This window comes from Macaca thibetana, chromosome 17 (assembly GCF_024542745.1).
Source record: "Macaca thibetana thibetana isolate TM-01 chromosome 17, ASM2454274v1, whole genome shotgun sequence".
Lineage (NCBI taxonomy): Eukaryota > Metazoa > Chordata > Mammalia > Primates > Cercopithecidae > Macaca > Macaca thibetana.
Window position 1 is genome coordinate 25,754,500 of NC_065594.1, and position 14,429 is coordinate 25,768,928.

Consider the following 14,429-nt stretch of genomic DNA (forward strand, 5'->3'; position numbering starts at 1 on the left):
TCTTTGTCTTTGTAAAATTTTCATTCACTCAGTGTCTGATGATTGCAAGATTTTTCTCCATGCCGGTAATTACAGTTTTAGCAATATCGGTTCTCATCTTTTCTGTTGCTAATTTGTTTATGTTTTAGTTTATTTCATAAAGTTTATAAACTACATTTTAATTTTATTTTCTTGTATTATCCTCTCATCTTTGAGCTTTCATTTCATTGATGTTAATCTCATCATTAAACTTTTGCTGTACTGAATATTCTTATTAAGAAATTTTATTGTTGCTCCACTTATGAAAAACGTGTTTTCCCATTTTGGGTAGTTATTTTTCCCAGGCTAAATGCTTTGTTTGACTTTTACATGATATGTTTATTTGCCCTCTTTTTGACTCTAGAATGTTTACATAATTGCTGTGTTATTTCTGCCGTACAGAATTCTGCCCAGATATCCTATTTTCTCTGGTCATATGCAGATGGCTTCTTATTTCTGGGGTCAGTTTATTTCTATCTCTGAGCTAGAATCTGAGGCTTTAATATTTCTTGTCCTGCTCAATGCGGGTCAGTAGATACCTGTTTAACATATTTTCAGGGATGCTGCCATTTGTGATGCTACCATTTCATTATGTGGTTTCCAGCATTGCTGTGGTCAATAAGGTGAGATATAATGAATAATTTGTATCTGCTCTCAAGCACTTTGACATATAAATGACATACGTCATTTATGATAGATATCATTGATCAGAAATGGCATGTGACTCCAACATAACCAGAGGAGAAACTGGGAAATGTAGGGGTATTCTTAGAAAACTTGATCATTACTGTCTCTTCCATAGTGCTCAACATATAGTCAACATGTTTTTCTATATTTGTTAGCTTTCCTTTCTTCTTTGTTGGATTCAATGTCAGGTTTATCCCTCCCGTGACAGGACTATTATAAATTCTATGATTATATTCCACCAGTTTAGCTATCACAGCACTGAGAGAGTTTCTTTTTCTCAATAGCTCTTGCAGATTCCCAGAGAGAGATCTAACTGGTCTGACTTAGGTTCCATCTATATCCTTCAAATAATTACTGTGGTCATGGGAAAACAGTGTTGTGACTGGCCGAGCCTGTGTGTCTGTTGTCTCTGAAAGTGGGGCAGTTCTGTGTGGAATACAGCTTCTGTAAGGTTAATATGTTTGTAGAGGATGATTTGTCAAAAATTATTCAGAGGATTTTGAAATTCAGAGGAGCCCTTAATGGTAACCTTGCTGTTGAATCCTGTTACTCAAGTGTGATGAAAAGAAAAAAAAAAAAATCAATAGGTCTATAAATAAGTCTTATCCCAAGTTAGCTTACTAACCTATTAACACAACAAAATGTCTATGTTCATTTATATACTCTAAAGATATAAAGGTCCAAAAAGGTTTCACAGACAAACCTTTAAGTAATCCCAACTATTATGGATTGAATTGTGTCCTCACCAAAAAGAGATATTGGGCCAGGTACAGTGGCTCACGCCTGTAATCCTAGCACTTTGGGAGGCCAAGGTGGGTGGATCACCTGAGGTCAGGAGTTCAAAACCAGCCTGGCAACATGGTGAAACCCCGTCTCTACTAAAAATACAAAAATTAGCTGGGTGGGGTGGCGGGTGCCTGTAATCCCAGCTACTAGGGCAGCTGAGGCAGGAGAATTGCTTGAACTCAGGAGGCAGAGATTGCAGTGAGCCAAGATCATGCCATTGCACTCCAGCTTGCGGACAAGAGCGAGACTTTGTTTCTAAAAAAAAAAAGTTAAAGTCCTAATGCCCAGGACCTCAGAATGTGATCTTATTTGGAAACAGGCTCATTGGAGATATAAAGAAGTCAAAATGATGCCATATTGGAGTGGGTGAACCCCTACTTCAATATGATTGGTGTCCTCATAAAAAGACTGTGATATGAAGATACAGACGTAGGGAGAATGTCATGTGACAGCAGAGGCAGAGATTGGAGTTACACAGCTGCAAACCAAGGAATGTGCGAGATCACTGACCACCAGAACACAAGAGGCATGGATTCTCCTACAGATGTCAGAGGAAGCGTGCGCCTGCCAACATTTTGATTTTAGACGTCTACCCTCCAGAATTGTGATGCAATAAATTGTTTTAAGCAACCCAGTTTGTGGTGCTTGTTACGGCAACCCTAGGAAAGTAATATACCAACTTTTATATATTTTTTATTCAAAGACATCACTATTGTGCCTTAGCAGCATCAGGAAATGAATGCCTAGTAGTTGCCTGCTTTAAAGTTCCTGTTAAATGCCAACAATGTTCATTAAGTTACTTCTATACAGTAGCACAGGTATACTGGTGATAAATTCTTCGCACTATTTTATGTGAGAAAACGTTTATTTCACCTTCATTATGGTAAGATATTTCCACTGGGTATAGATTCTAGATGAACTGTTTTTTGTTTGCTTGTTTGTTGTTTCTTTTAGTACTCTAAAAATGCTGCCTCACAGTTTTCTAGCTTACATAGTCTCCAGCAAGAAATCATCTGTCATTCTTATCTTTCTTCTGTACATTATATGTCTTTTCTCTTTGGCTACTTTCAAGATGTTTATCTTTTTTACTGGTTTTAATCAATTTGATTACAGTGTATCATGGTGTCACTTTCTTCATGTTTCTTGTGCTTGGAGTATGTTGAGTTTCTAAAATCTGTTGGCTTATAGCTCTCATCAAATTTGAAAGAAAAATGTGGCCATTGTTTTTCAGTTTTTTTTCTCTTCTTCACTCTTTCTTTGGGGATTATAATTACATGTATATTTGGCTGTTGAAATTGCCCAACAACTCAGTAACACTCTACATATTTTATTGAGTCATTTTTCTCTCTCGTTCTTTTTTGGATAATTTCTATTGCTGTCTTCAAGTTCACTAATCTTTTTTTCCTCTAATGTCTAATATACCATTAATCTTGTCAAGTGTATTTTTCATCTTTAGATCTTTAATTTAAACCTCTTTAATATTTTCCATATTGCTACTTAACATATTTGGTCTTTCCTTCAGCTTCTTGTACACGTTAAAGTAAGTTGCAATTGTTTTACTGGGGTTTTCCCCCTACCAGTTCTATCAGCCATGTCATTTCTGACTTGGTGTCTACTTGACTTTATTTCTTTTCATTATGGGTTGTTTTTTTCCACTTTTCTGCATGCCTAATAATTTTTAATTTAATGCCAGGCAGATAAAAATACATTTTATCTTGTTTGGTGCTAGATATTTTTGTATTCCTATAAATATTTTTGACCTGTTTTAGGATGTATTAAGTTACTTGGAAAAGTTCAGTTCTTTTGGGTCTTACTCTTAGACTTTGTTAAGCAAGATTGGAGCAAGGTTTCATGTAGGGTTAATTTTTCCCCACTCAGGCAACCCATTCCAACTGGTGAAAACAGGAAATATTCCTTCCCTTCTGTGACCTCTAATCATTTTGAGTATTTTCAAAATTCTGATCTCAGGTATTAGTCTCACATGTGCTTTTTAAATTATCGGATAAATACTCAAGGTGGACCTTATGCAGATCAGATCTGTGGGGTTCTGTCTCTCTGCAGCTCTCTCCTCTCTGCTACTCTGCCCTGTGGATTCTAGCTGCCTTGGCTTTCTGGACCCCTACTTCCATCTTTGCAAATCATGGAGACTCCAGGTTCTGCCTGGTTCCCCCAACCTGTACACACTGTGGAAACTCCTAGGCAATAAGTCGGGGCTATTGCAGTACTCACCTTGTTTGCTTCCCATCTCTCAGGGATCACCATCCTTCATTGCCTCATATCCAATGCCTTGAAATGTTTTGAAAGATATCTTCTCAGAACAGGAATCTCTGAGGAAAAAGAAAAAAAATATTTTGTCCATTTTTTTGTTTGTTTCACATGTGGAAGGGTAAATCTATTTTTTTACTCCACTGTGTTTGGAGGTAAATTTAGAAAATATTTTTAATTTTGAAACATGAGTTAAATGTATTTTTCATAATTTTTCCTTTCATCCTTTTTGCCGTTTAGCTGCTACTCCTCATTTAAGAAGCCGTTAGCCATAAGTAATCACTATACCCTAAAGGGTCCTAGCAAATGTGAGTGAGGCCTTGCTTAACAGCAAAGAGTATGGACTAATTACTGAAGGCTGGTGAACGATATTACGGGACTCTCAGGGAATGATGCAAGAGCAGAACAGAAAGGACCTGGGGTCCACTCCTCATGACACCATAGCTTCACAAAACCCTTAGGACTTAGATGCACTGCAGCAAGAGAGGAAAATCCTTGAATTAAAGAGATTACATTTCTTCCAATGCAACAGAATACATTTAAATTATATAACTCTCTACATAAAAAATATTGCACATCTTTGAGACAAATGGCATATTAGGAAAGAGGAGATGTTTGTTTTGGTGGGGGAAATGGGAGGATGATGATGTATAAATTTTTAGCCACCTTGGATTGAGGTGACAATGACTTATTAGAAATGGATATGGGTAAGAAGATATCAGGACAATTATGTAAATTTAGGATTCACATGGAAATTCCCATGGAAGTTAAAGAGGCCACCTGTGGAAATGAGTTTAGAGTGATAATTAAAAAAAAAAAAAAAAGAAATGGTAGGAGGAAGTAAGGTGTGCCAGGAAGCGGAGAAAGAACATTCAAAGTAACAGGCATACAAAGCAAGTCAGGGTTTGCAGAACAGAGAGTTTCAAGAAGTGGGCTGTTGGTGGTATTTTGGGTATAGAGGGCATGTTATGTTAGGATGGAAAATTCCCAGCATGCATGCTGACACTCCTACCTACTGCATCCTTAGCAGCCAGGATTGCACTACAATGGTATTCCTTGTAATTGGGCCCAGGCATATCCTCACAAGTCTTCTCAAGAAGGTTTTCCAAGTTTGCAAGATAAGACTTGTTTAGTCTATTGGATCTAATGTTAGGGACTCTGACTTGTAACTTGAACTTGGCCCCGTGATTCTTTTCTTTCATACTTACACCTTGCCTGCTAGCCAAGCCAAATGTACGTCCAGTCCCTTTGCGTCTATTATAGCAACTTGAAATGTCTCAATTTACAATCATGTCTATTTGTATAATGCTTCACCATTTACAAAACATGGTTGTATCTTATATAGATTTCAAAATGGAAATGATGGGATGAGCAAAAATTATAGTCATAACTTGTGGCTCATATAACTGAGAATAACAGGAGTTAAGTGATTTTCTCAACACTGTAATTACTCAACTACTAGTTGTAATTCTCAACTGCTAATTAGCAAAATCAAGGGAAAACAAATAAATATATCTCTGACTCCAAGTTGTACTCCATTTCAGTTTAACTGGTTTTCCTCATTGTGTGGATAAGAGTTCTATTTTTTCATTCTCTACTTTTCACCTTGAGTTCTGTAACATAGGTAAGGCACAATTGCTTTGCCTACCTGTGAAGGAAGATCAAATTATTCAGAGGGCTACTTGTGAAAATCACTGGATTACTCATTGTCTGTACATTTGCTATTTTATGTAATTTACTTCTTATAGCAATGCTTTAAGATAAATATTATATTATTTTATGCATGGGAAAACAGAAGCTTGGAAAGTCCAAATAACCTACCCAAGATGAGACAGTTGGTTGGTGGGGCTGGAATTCTAACCATCACACCTCAATGAACTAATTCTATTAGGCCTTTCCAGGGCATCAGTCTCTGTAGAACTAAAACTCTACTGAGAGCTATTTGTTCCTTTAGTTATTTATGCCTCAGACATTTATTTGGACACTCAGACCCCATGCAAGGAACCATGAAAGGTCCAAGGGATAAAAGAATGAATGTTTGGGCCTTCTGTGAGTTCATGGTCCACACACTGTCCCCTGTCTGAGACCCACACACCTAGACCACTATGGTTCCTTGACATGCAAAGCAGTTCATTATTCCTGGAAAAGCCAAAGTGGCTTTTGTTGTTTCATAATTAATCCTGGGACCTTGATTCTTCACTATTTTATATTGCTCTCAATTTGGAGCCTCTATGGATAAGGGCAGAATCTGGAGAGCACCAAACCTTTTAGCAGCCTCCTCTTTGCTGGCATAAAAATGTCCTTATTTCACTGGTGCAAATTTTGTCCCTTGAGGGTAATGTCTGGGCAAACTGACAATGCGTGGGTGGTTATCATCACCATCTGCATTTTGCCTTGTAGGGAATCTTAGAGTAGCACCAGCTGTTATATATGATTTTGGGAAGTTCTGAGTCCTCAAGGAAAAACACAACATAAGGACAAAATCCTCTTTGCTATAAAGAGAATACAAGTGTATAGAACTTGTATAGAACCTGGGGGTGGAGTGAAGGGCAAAGTGATTTCTGCATTTGTTATAGCTAGAGTTTGCTTTTGTGAATACCTAAGTACTGGCAAGACACGAGAAATGCATGTAAATTCAGAACATAAAGTCATGAAACTTGTATTTATGCTTGGCTGGTGGGAAAATGTCATCACAGTGGACATTCAAACTTTCTACCAAAGTTTCAGAAGAGAAGAGTAAACACACAATTCCCAGGGTCTGGGGTGCAGTCCTAGAAAGGGGCATTTATTTTTAGATTCCTGGTTTATCATAAAAATCCATGATGTATCTGTGTCTGTTTAACTATGAAGATAATGCTTTGCCACCAAACTCCTGGAAAAATAGATGCCCTAGGAAGACATGATGTTTGTCCTGGGGCTTTGCTTACTTTCTTGTGCATCTTGTATATATGCCCTAGTTTGGTTAGAATTAAGGTACACTGAGAAGCAGATATTTGAGGGATAAAGGTATGGCTTACTTTTTCTTTTCTGATACAAGTTAAAGAAAGTAAAATGTGGTAACCATTTTTGCCTGACAGTTCATCACTATAGACCTTCAGGCCTCCCAAGGGTGAAGGGTCAAATTAGAGGAGACCTAATTGCTCAGGTTTGTTTCATTCCAAGTTCACCCTGGGATAAGGACTTAGCTTTGAGAAAGGTTTTGGAGGTCATTTATCTTACCTCTCCAGCTTGGTATTTAAAGGCTTCAAGATATTGTGAATGAAAACCATTTTTAGGAGCAGTACTCTGTTTGACAAGACAATCTCCAATGTCATCCCCATTTGGAACTGAGCCACTCTGTAGTCCTTGGGATCACCTCACTGTCACAGGGGCTCTTGCAGGCCTAATGGAGCTTATTTAAAATGGAACCAGTTCTTACAGATCTGAGGGTTTATAATTATATCTGTTAAAGAAAGTGCTTTGAACTCAACAGGGGTGTTGATAGAGGATTAGTTGGTTAATTCCATGAGAAACTTTGAAAACAAGAATTTATCACCATTTTTAAATTTGCATGTGGACATTTAAAGAAATGCTCTATAGCTGTGTGCATAATGCCAGAATATGATTCAATAAAAATAACTTACAGAGAACCTTGAAAGGTGAAGAAACTTTCTTTTGACCTTTACATATTACTAAAGAACATTTAAGCTTATTAGTTATTTAGCAGATTATATTTCAATTTGCTATAATCTATTTTGTGAACATTAATCAAAAAATATCTAGTAATTGACCTGTACAAAATTACAGACTATCCAAAGTATACAAAGGTTTAAGGCTGTCCCAAAACTCAAGAAATTAACAGTTTATGAAGTTGGGGAAAAATCATTATCTCAGTATTTCCAGAGGTCATATGTTCACAGCTAGTTCTATGTTCTGACATAATCCTTCAATGTCTCTTTAAATTATATCTTCCCAAATTTTCCCAGTTAGAAATAATCCCTCTCCCTCTTCCCACTCTTTCATTCTCTGTCTTTCTCCTCCAGATCCCCCATAGCATTTTGCTTGTATGAATATTATAGCACTTACTATTCTCATCACAGTCTTTAGTATAACAAGAGCCAAACTGTGGCTTCTACATGCCAAGGGCTCTATCTTAATTAAAAACAACAGCAACTTCCATTTATGAAGAAGATTTTATGTGTCAAATGCTAAGCCAAATGTTTAATCTTCAAAATAATTTTATAAAATAGGTATTATTACTGTTATTTCAGAGGTAAGGCGATTGAGGATTAATGATGCTATATAACCTGCTCAAGATCACAGATTTGGAAGGTAGGAGTGGCGAAGTACAAATGCAGGACTCCTAACTTTTGAGTCCTTGCACCAATTGGGACTTCATACCAGCTTTCAACATGCCACATTTACTCTTGTTTTTCTCCCACCCTCACATCTCGCACTTGCCACAGTGCTCTGATGGATGCCCCATAACTCATTTAGTTGAATGAACATGAAAGATAATACATTGAATGTAGCCATTTACGTACAACGAGCTTCTTACAACGTAAACTGTATGCAGTTGGCTCATTTGCCAATACAAAAGACGGACCAGAAACAAAATCCTGATCTCTTGCTGCTTTAGCCCATTTTTCACAGCTATAACAGAATACAACACCCTGGGTAATTTATAATGAATAGAAACTGACTGGCTCACAGCTCTAGAGGCTGGAAAGTCCAAGATCAATGGGCTGACATCTTGTAAGAACCTTCTTGCTGTGTCGTCTCATGATGGAACGGCAAAGAGACGGCATGAGAGAGGAGAGCAAGAGGAGATAAGTTTGTCTTTTAATAAAGGGTACACTCCCATGATAATATAATTAATTCATTCATGAGTGCCGTATCCCCATGATCCAAACATCTCCCTTTGGCGCCCCCCTCCCAACACAACTGCATTAGAAAGCAAGTTTCCAACACATAAACTTTGTGGGATACATTTAAACCATAGAACTTGCTCTTTTCTCCTGGAAGAACCCTGTGTTCAACTTTGGCCATGATCTCTGGTTTTCTAACCCCTTTTAGCAGCCAGATTCCCTGTTACCTTTCATGTATACTTACCTTTCCTGATGCTGATCCTCGTATTATCTCCCGCCATGATATTCAAGCATGCAATCCAGACATGTTATTAGATTTAAAGCACTAACCTGAGTAAATTTACTGAAGGAGAAGTATCTTGCTTCTCTCCTCTCAGGAAAAATATAAATGAACCTCTCAAAACTATAGATAATCTTATCAGACTAATTAGTTCTATCCATGCATGCATTCATTCATTCACTTACTCATTCTCTCAAATGTTCCTTCATTTTTCCAACAAAAAAATTTTTTAGAGCTTGACGTAATGTCTACCTTCAAGGAGTTTACGTTTAGTGAAGGCAACCAGCAGCTAACTAGATGATTATAATAGTGTAAACACTGATCCTTGAACACAGTAGTATGGTGACAAACTGCCCTGGTTTGCCCAGGACTCCTGGGTTTTCTGTGATGTGGGATTTCATTTTTTCAAAAATGGTATAGTTCTTGGCAAACTGGGACATTTGATCACCTTAACTGTGGGAGTGTAGAAGAGGCAATCCATGACTCTGTTTGAAAAGGCAAAAGAACATTTCCCAGAAGAGGTGGTTCTAATGCTAGAATTTCAAACCAGGCATGTGGGAGATTCAATTCCTTAACAGCCTAGCCCAGTGGTGCCCACCTCATATTCTCATATTCTCCAGGGATCTCAGGAAGAAGGAGGCTCATGATGCTGGACTGGACATTTCTTCTTCCTCTTACACACACACACACACACACACACACAGAAACACAAGAACGTAGGCACAAGCAAGCAGGCTAGCAGCTTTGGCCTTTCTGAATGAAATTCAGCTTTTTTTTAAAAAAAAAACCTATTTTTAAATTCGCAATGAACCATCTTATACATTTTACTTCTTTCTATAATCAAACCTTGAGCCATATTTCTGGATATCTAAAGTAGAATGCATTTTGGAATTTTAAATCTGCTGTATTTCACCCTGCAGATATCAAAGAATGAAGAATCTTCATAAGAGGAAAAGGGCAGCTAAGCACTGTAGCAGCCTTCTCATTTGGTGGGTGACACCGAGTCACTGACGATGGTTCCTAGGGTATGGCAGAATCACTGCAAAGGCTCTCATGAGTGACCCAGGCAGGAGCACAGGCTGGAGCCACTGCTGAGGATAGATGCTGTCTGTTCCAGAGGCGGAATACATCTCTGGAGGCTTGCTATGTAAGGGTGGCACAGGGCTGCCAGAAAACACAATAATTGCTGTGATTATGATTATAAGTGCCTTTTAATTGCTGTTGTATCATGCCAAATATCTTGGGAAGGAAAAAATAGGGCCTTATGAATAAATGATCACTTAAAACATTTAAATAGATGATTATAATATACAACTTTAAAATACTTGGCTTCACCCTGAAGCTAAGTGTTTCCTGCAAAGTATGGCAAATTCATCGTCAGTAGTAAGCAGTTTAAGTGTCTGGTAACTTGGAATACATACAGTGCACCCTTGTTTAAGAAAACTTGTATGCATCTGAGTAATGGATAGATCAGAAAGTAATTATGTAACATGGAGACTTAGGATAATTATTTCAGAAATGTATTGGAAAATATGTCATATTGAAAAATGATCTGCTTTTAATTGTCCATTTCCAAAACAAAAAACAATCTTGAAGTTTACATAAAACTAAGCTTGGTTGAGAATGAAAGTTGTTTCCTCAATTCCCAAATCTCCCTTCTGTATAGTAAAATACAAGTCTAATATGATATAGAAGAAGAGTTTTACTATAAACCATAGTTTATCATAGGACATAATCCACCCCACATAAAGAAGTAGAAAGCCCTTTGCTGAGAGGAAAAGAAAAGGAATTTAGTGACAATGTCACTAGGATGGGAATGTGACTGCCAGAGTCCCTGAAAGCAGACCTAGCACCTCGTATCTCCTGGGTCTCGAGCAATCAAAACCCAACAAAAAACCCAGCGAGGTTGAGAGGGAATGAAAGAACATGCTGGCTGTTGCTCTGTTTCTGGGATCAGAATGGTGCAAAAGCAATGAAGCTGTGGGAAGAGGGAGGTTTCTTGATAGATGGACCTGTAATAGTCTACAGTCTTCCACAGACTGCATACCAGGAACGTGGGTCCATGTAGGGGAATAGGAAGGGACCCAAGGTCAGAAGACAAAGGCTGCAGGGCAGGGTTTGGCAAACTGTGGTCTGCAAGCCAACTCCTGTTACAGCCTACCTTTTTATGACCCTGAGATATAATTTTAAAAAAATTCTTAAAGGACTGTAGAAAAGAAGAAGATGAAGGTGAAGGAAGAGAGGAAAGAAAATGAGGGGAAAAGGGGGAAGGAGGAGGAAGAGAACAATAATAAACAACAAGAAAAGTTTGTGACAGAGACTGCATGTGATCTGCAAAGTCTAAGGTATTTACTTTCTATCCCTGTATAGAAAAAGTTTGCTAACCCCTGTTATAGAGCTCAGGGACCTCATACCCATGACAAATTACAGTCACCATAGACTTCAGCATCAGGAGCCAGGACAAGCCCAAATGTTCAAGTGGGAGTAGGAACCTAAAGAGACTAGCAAGGCAGGAAGGAAAACTATGCCACAGAAGCTTTTCCTCCTAAATCCATGAGGATAAATAAGGTTCATCCTGAATCCAGATACATCTCAGAAAAGAGGAAAAGGAAGGAAAACTCTGATGGGAAAGAAGGAATGATTGGGAGTTTAAACTTTGAACTGAGTATCACATGTGGCTGAGTTAACCTGAAAAAGAAAGATAGTGTAAGCTTAAGGTTCTTCTTCCTTTTTTTTTTTATTTTTTTTTAAGAGATGGGGCCTCACTCTGTTGCCCAGGCCTGTCTTGAACCCATGACTTCAAGGCTGGTCTCGAGCCCCTCACCTCAGCCTCCCAAAGTGCTAGTATTGCAGGCCTGAGCCACCACGCCCAGCCCCAGCATATTTTTTTTGGAAGGGGGGGTACAAAGGGTCTCACTCTGTTGCCCAAGCCAGAGTGCAGTGGTATGATCATAGCTCACTGCAGCCTTGAACTCCTGGGCTCAAATGATTCTGCCTGAGCCTCCCAAATAGCTAGGACTACAGGCATGTGCCACCACACCTGGCTAATTTTCTTATTTTTTTTGTAGAAACAGGGTCTTCCTATGTTGCCCAGGCTGGTCTTGAACTCCTTGGTTCAAACAATCCTCCTGCCTTGGCCTCCCAAACTGTTGGGATTCCAGGAATGAGCCACTGCACTTGGCCAGGCTTCTTTTGTTGTTGTTGTTGCTGCTGTTGTTGTTTTAAATTATTATACTTTAAGTTCTGGGATATGTGTGCAGAATGTGCATGTTTGTTACAAAGGTATACACATGCCATGGTGGTTTGCTGCACCCATCAACCCGTCACTTACGTTAGGTATTTCTCCTAATGCTATCCCTCCCATAACTCCCCCACCCCCTGCAGCAGAACCTAGTGTGTGATGTTCCCCTCCCTGTGTCCATGTGTTCTCATTGTTCAACTCCCACTTATGAGTGAGAACATGTGGTGTTTGGTTTTCTGTTCCTGTGTTAGTTTGCTGAGAATGACGATTTCGAGCTTCATCCATGTCCCTGCAAAGGACAGGAACTCATCCTTTTTCATGGCTGCATAGTATTCCATGGTGTATATGTGCCACATTTTCTTTATTCAATATGTCACTGATGGGCATTTGGGTTGGTTCCAAGTCTTTGCTATTGTGAACAGTGCTGCAATAAACATACGTATGTAGGTATGTGTCTTAGTAGAATGATTTATAATCCTTTGGGCAAATACCTAGTAATGGGATTGCTGGGTCAAATGGTATTTCTGGTTCTAGAACATTGAGGAATCACACCGTCTTCCATAATGGTTGAACAGGCTTCTTAATTTAGGCATCTTACCTTGTTTTCTGGGATATTAGAATGGAACTCTGGGGGAATGGTTTCAGTTAGGATGAGCCAGTCCTGGAGATCTGTTGTGCTATGTGGTGACAGTAATTAATGTATTGTGTGATTGGAAATTGCTAAGAGCTTAGATCTGAAATGTTTTCATCACAAAAACTATGTCAGATGATGGATACATTAATTAGCTTGATTTATACATTTCATAAGGTATACATATATCAAAATATTTTTGGGCTGGGTGCAGTGGTCCACGTCTGTAAACCCAGCCCTTTGGGAGGCTGAGGCGGGTGGATCACCTGAGGTCAGGAGTTGGAGACCATCCTGGCCAACATGGTGAAACCCCGTCTCTACTAAAAACACAAAAAATTAGCCAGGCATGATAGCAGGTACCTGTAATCTCAACTACTCAGGAGGCTGAGGCAGGAGAATCACTTGAACCTGGAAGGCGGAGGTTGCAGTGAGCCAAGATCGTGTCACTGCACTCCAGCCTGGGCAGCAAGAGCGAAACTTCCATCTCAAAAAATAAAATAAAATAAAATAATAAATATAGAGAGTTGTATACTCTGTATATATATGTATTCATAATTTTTGTCAGGTATATCTTAATAAAGCAAAAGAAAAATTGAAAATTTTTGAACTTAGAACTGAAGTTCCCAACCTTTTTGGCACTAGGGACCAGTTTCATGGAAGATAATTTTTCCACAGATGGAGGGGTGGTCGTTTTCAGGATGAAACTGTTCTATCTCAGATAATCAGCCATTAGATTCTTATACGGAGCACACAGCGTAGATCCCTCACATAAGCAGGGCACAGGGTTCCTGCTCCTGTGAGAATCTAATGCTGCTGCTTATCTGAGAGGAGGCGGAGCTCAGGCAATAACGCTGGCCCACCCACCACACCACTCCCGCTGGGCGGCCCTGTTCCTAACAGGCCTTGGACAGGTACCAGTCAGTCCGTGGCCTGGGGGTTGTGGACCCCCGCCTTAGAAAGTGTGATCTTTAGGTATTTCCATTGTTTATACCTTGACAGAGATGCTCAGAATTTTTAAACAAAGTTGCAAGTTTTGAAGTCAAGGCTAAATGATAAATGGGAAGCAATAAAAAAGTTAAAACAAATCAAAATAATGAAAAATTTGAAAAAACTAAACTTATGAAAAAATGAAAAAACAGTTTAATTTCCCAAGATTGATTTGAACTAGTATAAACAGTTGCTAAAATTGTTCTGAGTTTGGGACGTAGAACATCTATACTAGGAGGAAGACATTTAACTCTGTAATATTCGTAAAGAATTTGCTTTCTCAACACCATCTCAGAAGTTTAAGGTATCACATGAATGCTCCTATCATGCATTACTAGGGTAAACCTGGCCAAATCTAATTAATATTTTTGTTTTTCATGAACATGTTTTAAATGTTCAGTATTAATGTCCCTATGATTGAAATATGTGTTACGGATCCTGGGTATTTGTAATATTCTCTTGCGTGCAGCACATACAGTGGTTTTGGTTGCATCCACTTGAGTCTCTAACTCAATTTCCTGCAGCTGAGTTCATCCTGTGAAACAAGCTGCATGGCTTAATGTTCCAAGACTCATATATCCCAAAACATACTGAGGTCCCCACTCAGTCTAATTCAAGTTCTTACCTAAAGCCATCTGTAATTTATTTCTTGGACACATTGATATCTTTGAGATTAATAACTTGGTA